We start from the raw sequence: 9,298 nt of genomic DNA on the forward strand, positions 1-9,298 counted from the left end.
CAGCATTATCCATAATAGCCAAAAGGTGGAAATAAACCAAAAGTCCATCAATCAACTAAATGCAGTATACCCATACAATGGATATCCATACAATGGAGTACTATAGAGCCATACAAAGGAATAAGTACTGATACATGGATATAATGTAGATGGACTTTAAAAACATGCTAAATGAAAGCTAGACACAAAAGGCTACATATTGCATAATTCCATTTAGATGAAATGTCCAGAATAGGCAGATCCAGAGACCAAAGTAGATTAGTGGTTGCGGGGGCTGTGAAGAGAGAAAAGGGGGAGTAACTGTTAATGGGCATGAGTTTTCTTTTAAGGGTGATGAAATGTCCTAGAATTAGACAGTGGTAGTGGTTGTACAACAATGTGAATGTACTAATTCATAGCATACAGAATTGTATAATTGAAAATAGTAAAAATGATGTTTACATTATTGTGCATTTTACCTCAATAAAAAAAGTTTTTTAAAAAGTCTTGACTCTCCCTTGCATCCAATCTTCTCAAGAAAAGAGTCTTCCTAGGTGATTTCACCTACTCCTATTTACAGTCCTGGCAGACTCCCAGAAATGAGCCTATCCAATTGGGGGAGGGCACAAGCAGCATCCCTCCCTTTTGCACTCTTAGAAATTAATGACCTGGTCTTCTTCCTGCCCTTGCTTGACTGCCAGGGGCTATGTGAATTAAATTAATTTAAGAAATATTTATTAAGGGCCTAATTCATGCCAGGGACTGTTTTAATCCCTAGGGATGGTAGACTGCCCTCAGGAGACAATCAACAAATAAAACAGTAGCAACTGATAAGATGGGTTAGAAGAAAAGTAAAGTAAGAGAACAGAGTAGTAAGAAAGCCTTTAGGAAGTGACATTTGAATAAAGAGGTGAATGGAGGGAGAATTCCAGGCATATGAATGCCTGGAGGAAAAAAAAATGTTCCAAGCAAATGAGATACCAAGTGCCAAGGCCCTGCAGAGGTAACATACAGCCATTTTTTAAAAACAGGAAGTGTTCTCGTACCTGGATAGCAATGAGTCAAGGGGTAAGTGGTAGGAAACTAGGTCTGAAAAGTAGCCAGGAAGGTAAGTCAGAATTCGATTCCACGTGTGATTGAAGCCATCAGAGAGGGTTTTAAGCAGGGGAGTGACATGGTCTGACTTATTACTTAAATTAAGTCTCTAGCTGCTGTTTGTCCAAAGAGAGGCAGTTGGCAGGCCACTGCATAGTCTGGGTAACTCCTCTCTGAAAACAGGAGGCTGAACCACCTAGGAGAATACAGTAGGATTGCAGGCACTGCTAAAAGTCCACTGAAGGACTGTGGTCCCTATTTCAAGATGGGACCAGTCAGCACAGTTGTTTTTCTGTAGCTTCCTGGGTACAAGTGCAGAGTCAGAGGAAATGAACTTAACCAGTTAGTTTTGATAAGCAGCGTTCAAGCTGGGAGGTACTAGAGAACATGAGAATTAAGTAACAAGCGACTGGTGGGAATGAGTGAGAAACTCCAGGGAAACACAGCCCCACGAAATCTGCAGGCTAGTAGTGGCTGCAACCCCCCTGGAGGCTCTGCGCATGTCTTCCGGAAGCACAGATAACAGTGGGCCGTGACCCAACCCAATTCCTGCCATCCCACTGGATAGATGGCTTGTAGCAGAAGCAGCAAGGAGTGCCTCCCGTGAGTGGCTGACAAGCAGAGCGGTTTTGACATTTTGAAAGTGCTTCCACTTTGTAACTGTACAGAAGAGTCCTTGGAGGAGCAACCTGGAGGGGAAGGGCTCTCCTTCCACAGTATGCTGCCACTGTATTCCTCTGGGTACCGCAGCATGCCATCTGAGACAGGTAAATAACTGGTACCACACACAGCGATGTGGAAGCTAACAGGAAGGTAGGAGTGATGGCACAGGAATGGGCATGGGTTCCTCAGGGTAGCATTTCTCAAAGTGTGGGTCCCCCACAAAGACCATCAGAGAAACTTAACAGAAGTCCATGGGGGAAGGGAAGAAAAAAAAAAAAAGAGGTTAGAGAGGGAGAGAGCCAGAGCATAAGAGGCTCTTAAAAACTGAGAACAAACTGAGGGTTGATGGGGGGTGGGAGGGAGGGGAGGGTGGGTGATGGGTATTGAGAAAGGCGTCTTTTGGGATGAGCACTGGGTGTTGTATGGAAACCAATTTGACAATAAATTTCACATTAAAAAAACAAAAAACAAACAAACAAAAGACCATCAGAGTCCTCCTGGTGGGGTCTAGAACACTGTTAACATCCAGATTCAAGGCTGACTGAATCAGACTCTTTGGTGGAGTCTACATTATTACCAAATAGCTTCAGTGATTTCACGCATGCTGAAGATCCGTGGGTCGTCTCCCCTTCCCATTTGTGAATATGAAGGCTTTGATTCCTGGATACTAACTTGGCCACTCATCTCCCTTACTGAATTCTCTTGATGCTTCTAGTAGGTGTTTAGTTGATTCTCTCGCAATTTTACAAATAAACAATTATATTTTTTCTGCCAAGAAAAGTAATTTTTCCTATTTCTTTCCAAATTTTATTCTTTTTTTCCCCTGCATTGAGCCACACCCCTTAAAGAATACTAAATAGCAGTTGATAATGGATGCTCTCGTCTTGCTTCTCACTTTACTGGAAATGTGGCTAATGTGCCCTTATTAAGCATAAGGCTGGCTACTGGGTTTGGTTGGGATAGGAGGGGAGTGTGTGTATGTGTACATGTATGTGTGTGTGCATCAACAGAGTATATAGTTTATCATGTTGAAGAAGTATTCAATATTCATAACATTGTTTTCAAAGTCAAGAATGAATTTTCAGATACCTTTTCAGCCTCTGTGTAGTTAGCAATTTTTACTTTTCATCTCTTAATAAAGTGAATTTCATTACCATATTTCTAATAGTGAAATAATTTTGCATTCCTGGAATAATTCCCACGTGGTTGCAGTGGTTATTCTTTCAATAAATTGCCAAATTCTATTTGCCAATATTTCAATTAGGATTTTTCCACTGCTATTTTATAAGGAATATTGGTCTGAAGTTCTAGCCTTTCTTGTTGTGTTTTGTTTTGTCTTAGCTGGCACTGTTGAGCTAGACAGGCTAGTTTTGATTGCCCAAAATAATGTGTTTCCTTTTTTTTTTTTTTTTTTTGTTTCCTATTTTTCAAAGGTTCAATAAAATTTCTCTGTGATACCATCTAGGCCAAGTGCTTTTCTTCAGGGTGGTAGGGGGAGGTAATGGTAATTGGCTATTTGACTACTTGTCCTTTCACTTCTATAGCAATGGATCTTTTTTGGCAGTTTATATTTTCCTACAAAATCACCCAGTTTATCCTCATTCTGAAACAGTCTTCCTTGAGTTGGACAAAACAGTCCTTTATGAGAACCGTCATTTCCTAGGCGTCAGGCTTCCCTTACTGTCCAACTACATTCTGCATATTTGTGCTCTGCATTCACACTTGCTCACATTGATTAGATTACATATTGGTTCTTCCTAAGAACAAGATCTTGGATTCTGCATGTTTTCTTCTATTAGTCTTCTGTTTTTCTAATTAATCTACTGATGCATTCATGTTCCTCCTTCAGACTTACTTTGTTATTCCTTTTCTAACTTCTTGTGTTGGAGACATGATTAATTTTCATGGTATCTATTAATATAGATACAAGATTAATGAATTTGTCTTCTCATAGGCTTTATGTTGCTTGTACTGAAATGCTTCAAGACAGAAATATACTATACAGTGTTTCCTAAATATTTTTGGTAACGTGAATTACCATGTGTATTCTATGAAACACACCTTGGGATATGCTGTTTTAGGTATTATGCCTTAGTTAAGAGTCTGTGTATTCTACAGGTTACTTTAATCTACTAGAAGTTTTTTATCTTGAATGTAATAAAAATTACTTAACATTTTTAAATATAATTAAAAATGTTTACCAAGTATTTTTATAAACTTGGAGTAAATAAACACTGAAAGATGGTGTGGATAGAGGAAGATATCTTTAGATTTACAGTTAGAGCAATTGGATTTAAGCTCCAAAAACTATCTATAAGCACTTTGGGAAAGAGGACTTAGTTTCTCTAAGATTCATCAGTGATATGAAAGATCTTGTCTGTATCAACTTTATCAACCTTATTCAAGTGGCAAACCAGAAGGAAATTATTGTGTTTTTCATGAAATATCCTAGTGTATCTGTGTATTTTCAGTTAGATATATATGTGTGTGCATATGAAGTGCTCTGTGAACTACAAAAACATTAGTAAAATGTTTTAAAGAAATTTCAAGTTTTTAATATGTCTTCACTAAATACTACGTGCTAGTAGTCTAGTGGCAGAGTCTTAAATTTAAGGAAATTATGGGTGTAGGGGATCAAATGATTTAAGAAAAACTTTTTGGAGAAAATTACAGAAAATATGGCTTATTTTTTCTTTGACTTGTAAGAAGATTCTCATTATCTAATTCTATCAATAGATCATCTTTGGTTATGGGTTGTCTGAGAATGTTCTTTGAAAACTAGTGCAAAGAATCTGTCAAGTCCTTTCAACAACAAAATGGTTCCAGAAAATATTTTAAATCCTCTCTTTCCTCATTAACTTAAGCCCCAAAGAACATGCTTTTAAGAAGTTTAAATGAAAAAAAAAAAAACCCACAAATATATCAGATTATATTTTTAGGAGAAGTTTCACACCCTTTTTGAATAAATTGGTTTTTTTGTAATGTCTAGAATAAGAGATTCCAATGGATGATTGTGTAGAATCTTCCAAGAGCTTTAGAAATGGCTCGCTTTGTTACAATGTCCAGCCCAGACATCTATTCCAGTGCCTTTGCTGATCAGAATTCACTATCAACTTTGGATGCTTGCCCACTTCAAATACTCCCAAAAGTAAGGAGACATTACATCAGCGGTGCTGCAGAAAGATTAATGTGCTTTGTTTGGAGATGTAAATGGTAATTATACTTATTGCATACTTCTAGTACTTAGTCTTTTTTACCTGAATCTAAGTAAATCTAGTCGTACATTTGCATAAATAATGTGTAGTTAACAGATATTCATTGGAATATAAAAAACTTAACTTGGCATTTTCCCAGCTAATTGTTTTTACAGCTTGACTTCACTTATGCATTAGCTACATTCATAAAAAGGTTTACATAAAGCAAATATTTTCATACTAAATCCCATTTTCCCACTGTTGCCCAGTATTAAATCTTGAGTTGTATTTCTGTAAGAAAATGTTGGCTCCGACACATCATAAAATTCATAATTAAACATCTAAGTGCCAAGGAATAGATACACTTAATTACTTATAAACTACATTTTATCCTCTCACCTGCAATTAAAATTAAACATATGGATTAAACAAATGGGTAATCATTTGTTTCATATTCACACAATCATTTTTTTTAAATGCAGAATTTTGGGTGACTTCCATAGAAGCTGAGAGTGCAAACATAATTTATTAGCTAGAATTGCCACATGGAAATATGCTGCCAGATTCAAGTGATACAAGTAGTCTCAAATTATTGATAATCATCTTTTAAGGATTTTAAAAATACCTTCTGCTATTGGTAATACACTTGACATTTTATTATAATCCATACCAGACGATTAATTGGAATTATACAGATCATTTGGAGCCAATACCATTGTCTGACTCAATACTACTTTTCAAAGAAATGGGGAAAAGGACCTGATCAACTACCTGGATCCTTTTGCAGTATAAAAAGTAACTTTTGCCAAAATAAAAGAGTACCTGGGACTTTTAGAAAACTCTTCTACTTTTTTAACTACAATTACTTTGAGGTAATGCTAAGTAATTTAAAGTAATTTAAAGTAATTTATTTTTTTTCCTGCACAAATCCTCTGGGGAATACTATCTGGATTGCAATTATCTATGCTCTCCTTTTCCTGTATTGCTGCAGATAATCTAGGTATGCTTTTTATCAATAAGTCAGTGTGAACTATCTTACTCCAGGACGTACACTAAGCTAAGAACATCAAAACCTCTTTATCTTTGCCTGTGGCAAAATACCTGTACCTGAGGCAAAATCATGGCAACAAGACAATACTGGTAAAAACATGACACTGACAGGCAGTCTGACTACCATGCATGGAAATAGGTTGAGTAATACTTAGTATGACAGGCTAACAGTTCTGACCTCTGATTATGATTCCTCTTAACAATATAAATTAGAGAATGCATTTTACTCACACTGCAAATTCTTTCCAGTGAGCAAAATAGCTCTTAAGAATATTCTTAAATAAGTCTGTCATGATATCCTATTATTCCCAAAGAGCAGATGTTCACATGAGTTAGCACAGCACAGCAAAAAAAGCATAAGCCTGGAAAACATATAATCATGGGTTGGAGGGACAGCTCAGTCCTTCACTGGCCGTGTAAACCTGGACAAGTTATACACTGTGTCAGATCAGAGTAGGAAATCCTGATTGTTTGCCTTCCTTCTTCCTTGGCAACAAATCCATCATCCTTCTTAAACATCCCACAATGTTTCCATGATGCTTCAGCACCTCTCCTGCTTTTTATTATTCCCTGTAAAGAACCTAGGGGTTTTGTTACCAGCTCCTCAAACCTAGGGGCAATGCCACTAGCTCCACTACTATGTCTGCTTGGGAGAGGTCCAGGAAAGGGCCACAGTAACACTAGCAGATCCCTAGCCTTTCAACTGCCATGCTTGGTGGCATTTGCGGTCAGTGCTTATATCACCCCAGAGAGACCACTTCATGCTCCCTAGGAAAACTAACATTTGGCTAATCAATCATTCAAGAAGCCAACGCACTGCAAAATATCAGGCAGTGTTCAGAAAATACCTTGATAAGTTCAGATATCAAGAAAACCAGTAAGGGGCCCCTGGGTGGCTCAGTCAGTTGAGCGTCGGACTCTTGATCTCAGCCCAGGTCATGATCTCCTGGTTTGTGAGTTCAAGCCACACATTAGGCTCTGCCTTGACAGTGGGGAGTTTGCTTGAGATTCTGTCTCTCCTCTCTGCCCTGTGCGCATGTGTGCACATGAGCTCTGCACCCCCCCCCAAATAAATATTTTTTAAAAAGAAAACCAGTATAAACCAACTAAATAAACCTTTAGATAAATTACATGTAAAATAATGAGTAATGTTAACTTTAACTTTTTAAATTCTCTTTATGTCTTCAAGGACATTTATTTGAGTTCAGGTTATGTTCTATCTCTGTAGACTATTTTATGAACTGTCAGTCAACCACAGTGTAGGTGTCTAGTAACTCATTTATCTTTGAAGAAGTGCATCTTGACCGGAGAATGTGAGAATGTCAACAAATAATAAGGAAATAAAGAAAACAAGTGGGTCAAGGTTCTGCTAACTGAGGCCAAGAAAAAGCCTGGGAAATTAATGAATAATAAGCTCCCAGGAAACTCGAACTGCGAAAAGCAATAAGCCATGATGCGAATAATACCTGAGATAATTACACAGTCCAAACATCACGGTCTAAGATTCTAAACCTGACCCAAAGGTAAAAGAGAATAGTGAAACAGTTGAAGTTGCTTATTTTTATCTCAATGAGAGAGGAGAGATGAAAAAAAGAGAGAGAAAAGGTGTGCAAGCAAACAAGGGTGAAAAATACTTGATGATATTAAGATTGTTTTATTACATTACATTAGACTACTGAAACTCAACATAAAGAACTTACTTGGATTTAGGGAAGGTAAGAACACAAGATAGTTTTATTTTTGTTCTAAAATGAGATATGTAGACAACTAGTAAGTTCAGTACAGTAAAAAACCTCTTGCTGCCTTTATTGATTTGGAGAAAGCCTTCCATATATTCTTAAAGAAAGGATGTCAAGCAAAATCAAAAAGTCATTCAAACCTAGTGTGTATAAGGCTCCAGAAGTATTTGAGGAAGCAACATAGAGAATTCCGAAAATTTGAGACCCACATGGGAGTAAAGTAAGAATGCATCTTGAGCAAATTTTTATTATTCTTTTTGTTATTCTCCTTAAAAAGTCACTCAAGAGAACAAAAGAAAGCCTTGTAAATAAGACTCTACAACCTTATTTGCAGAGGATGACACTTCTTTGAGACAAGAAGACAAATCTGCAATGTAACCTGAGACTGCAAGACCCTGAGAATGCCGAAGCAGGAAGAGTGATCGAGACTGACAAGAGCATGACCATGGTGATCTCTCAGGAAGCAAAATCATTCCGTACATGCATAAGAAATTCTGTCCAGAAACTGAACACTTCAGTGCTGGTGAACTTACGATGAAGTCAACTAAATGAAGAGCTAAACTTATAATCTTAGTTGTCATTTGGCTCTTGTTTTATCAAAATGTAATTCTAATAAAATCAAAATAAGGGTATTCTTTTACTTCCTGAGTCTAAGAAAGGCAGGACTCACTGCAAATGTCTGTGAATGTTGTATTAGACCATATACTTTCTTTAATAAAGCAAACAGTTTAGAGTAAATGATTCACATACTATTCTGGGAGCAGTGCTCTAGGAAGGCTGTGAGGGGACTGCTTTCTGCTCATGCACGGGGAAAAGGGAGTCTTATTCACTGTAGCCCTCGTGTCTTGTATGTGGCATGATACCTTGCACTTAAAAGGAGTCCAACTCATGGCTGTGAACTGAGAGAGTAATAACAGCTCACACTGAGCTTGCTATATTCCAGTACTGCACAAACAGCAACTCATCGAATTCTCACAGTAGCCCTAAGTGGTAAATACTGCTATTATTCCCATTTTTATAGCTGAGGAAACTGAAGAACAGAGAGGTTACACAACTTGGTGTAGGTGGAGCCAGACTGCAAATGAAGGTGGACTGACTACCGGTACACTGCATTACGACGGCCCTCTCGATGCAAGAGTGAGATTAGGAGGGGGAAGACTGGACCAGCAAGGACCAGGCTCTTAGTTTGCAGGAGCAGGGGAGTCCAAAATAAAAGGATGGGCAAGATGAAATTCTTTTTAACTCTGTCTCAGATATAGCAATGTCTGTGAAAAGATAAATTTGATGTTTAATCATCTTTATACAATTAAACAAATACGTAACTATTAAAGTATAAATTTTCATATTTGTTTTACATAAATGTCTAGAATTAATCCAGGTATGCATATTACTTTGGGGATATACTGCCGTAGATGTTAATCACATAGATGTGATTTCATGTTAAAAGGTTGGGGAAATGCTTCGTACACAAATAAACATGTTGTGTTAGTTTGTTAAAAAAAAAAAAAAAAGTAAACAGATGCATGTGGGATCTGACTGGGGAAGGGCTAAGAGTGGATGCACCTAGTTACAGTTGGC

General features: G+C 37.5%; 1 protein-coding gene and 1 long non-coding RNA gene across 17 annotated transcripts in view; one reads left to right on the forward strand and one right to left on the reverse strand.

Annotated features, from left to right (window-relative positions):
• STAU2 (staufen double-stranded RNA binding protein 2) overlaps window positions 1-9,298 on the reverse strand; it is a 309,584-nt gene that overhangs the window by 202,389 nt on the left and 97,897 nt on the right. The window lies entirely within an intron of this gene.
• LOC131495072 (uncharacterized) lies at window positions 1,422-9,063 on the forward strand. 2 transcript variants are annotated; one of them, XR_009253742.1, is made up of 3 exons: window positions 1,422-1,599; window positions 4,733-4,950; window positions 8,055-9,063. It is a non-coding gene; the product is annotated as an uncharacterized LOC131495072 (long non-coding RNA). The 2 variants fall into 2 exon arrangements; XR_009253743.1 differs by having other exon boundaries at window positions 1,546-1,841; window positions 4,727-4,950.

The sequence above is a fragment of the Neofelis nebulosa genome, chromosome 14 (genome assembly GCF_028018385.1).
Source record: "Neofelis nebulosa isolate mNeoNeb1 chromosome 14, mNeoNeb1.pri, whole genome shotgun sequence".
NCBI classification, from domain to species: Eukaryota; Metazoa; Chordata; class Mammalia; order Carnivora; family Felidae; genus Neofelis; species Neofelis nebulosa.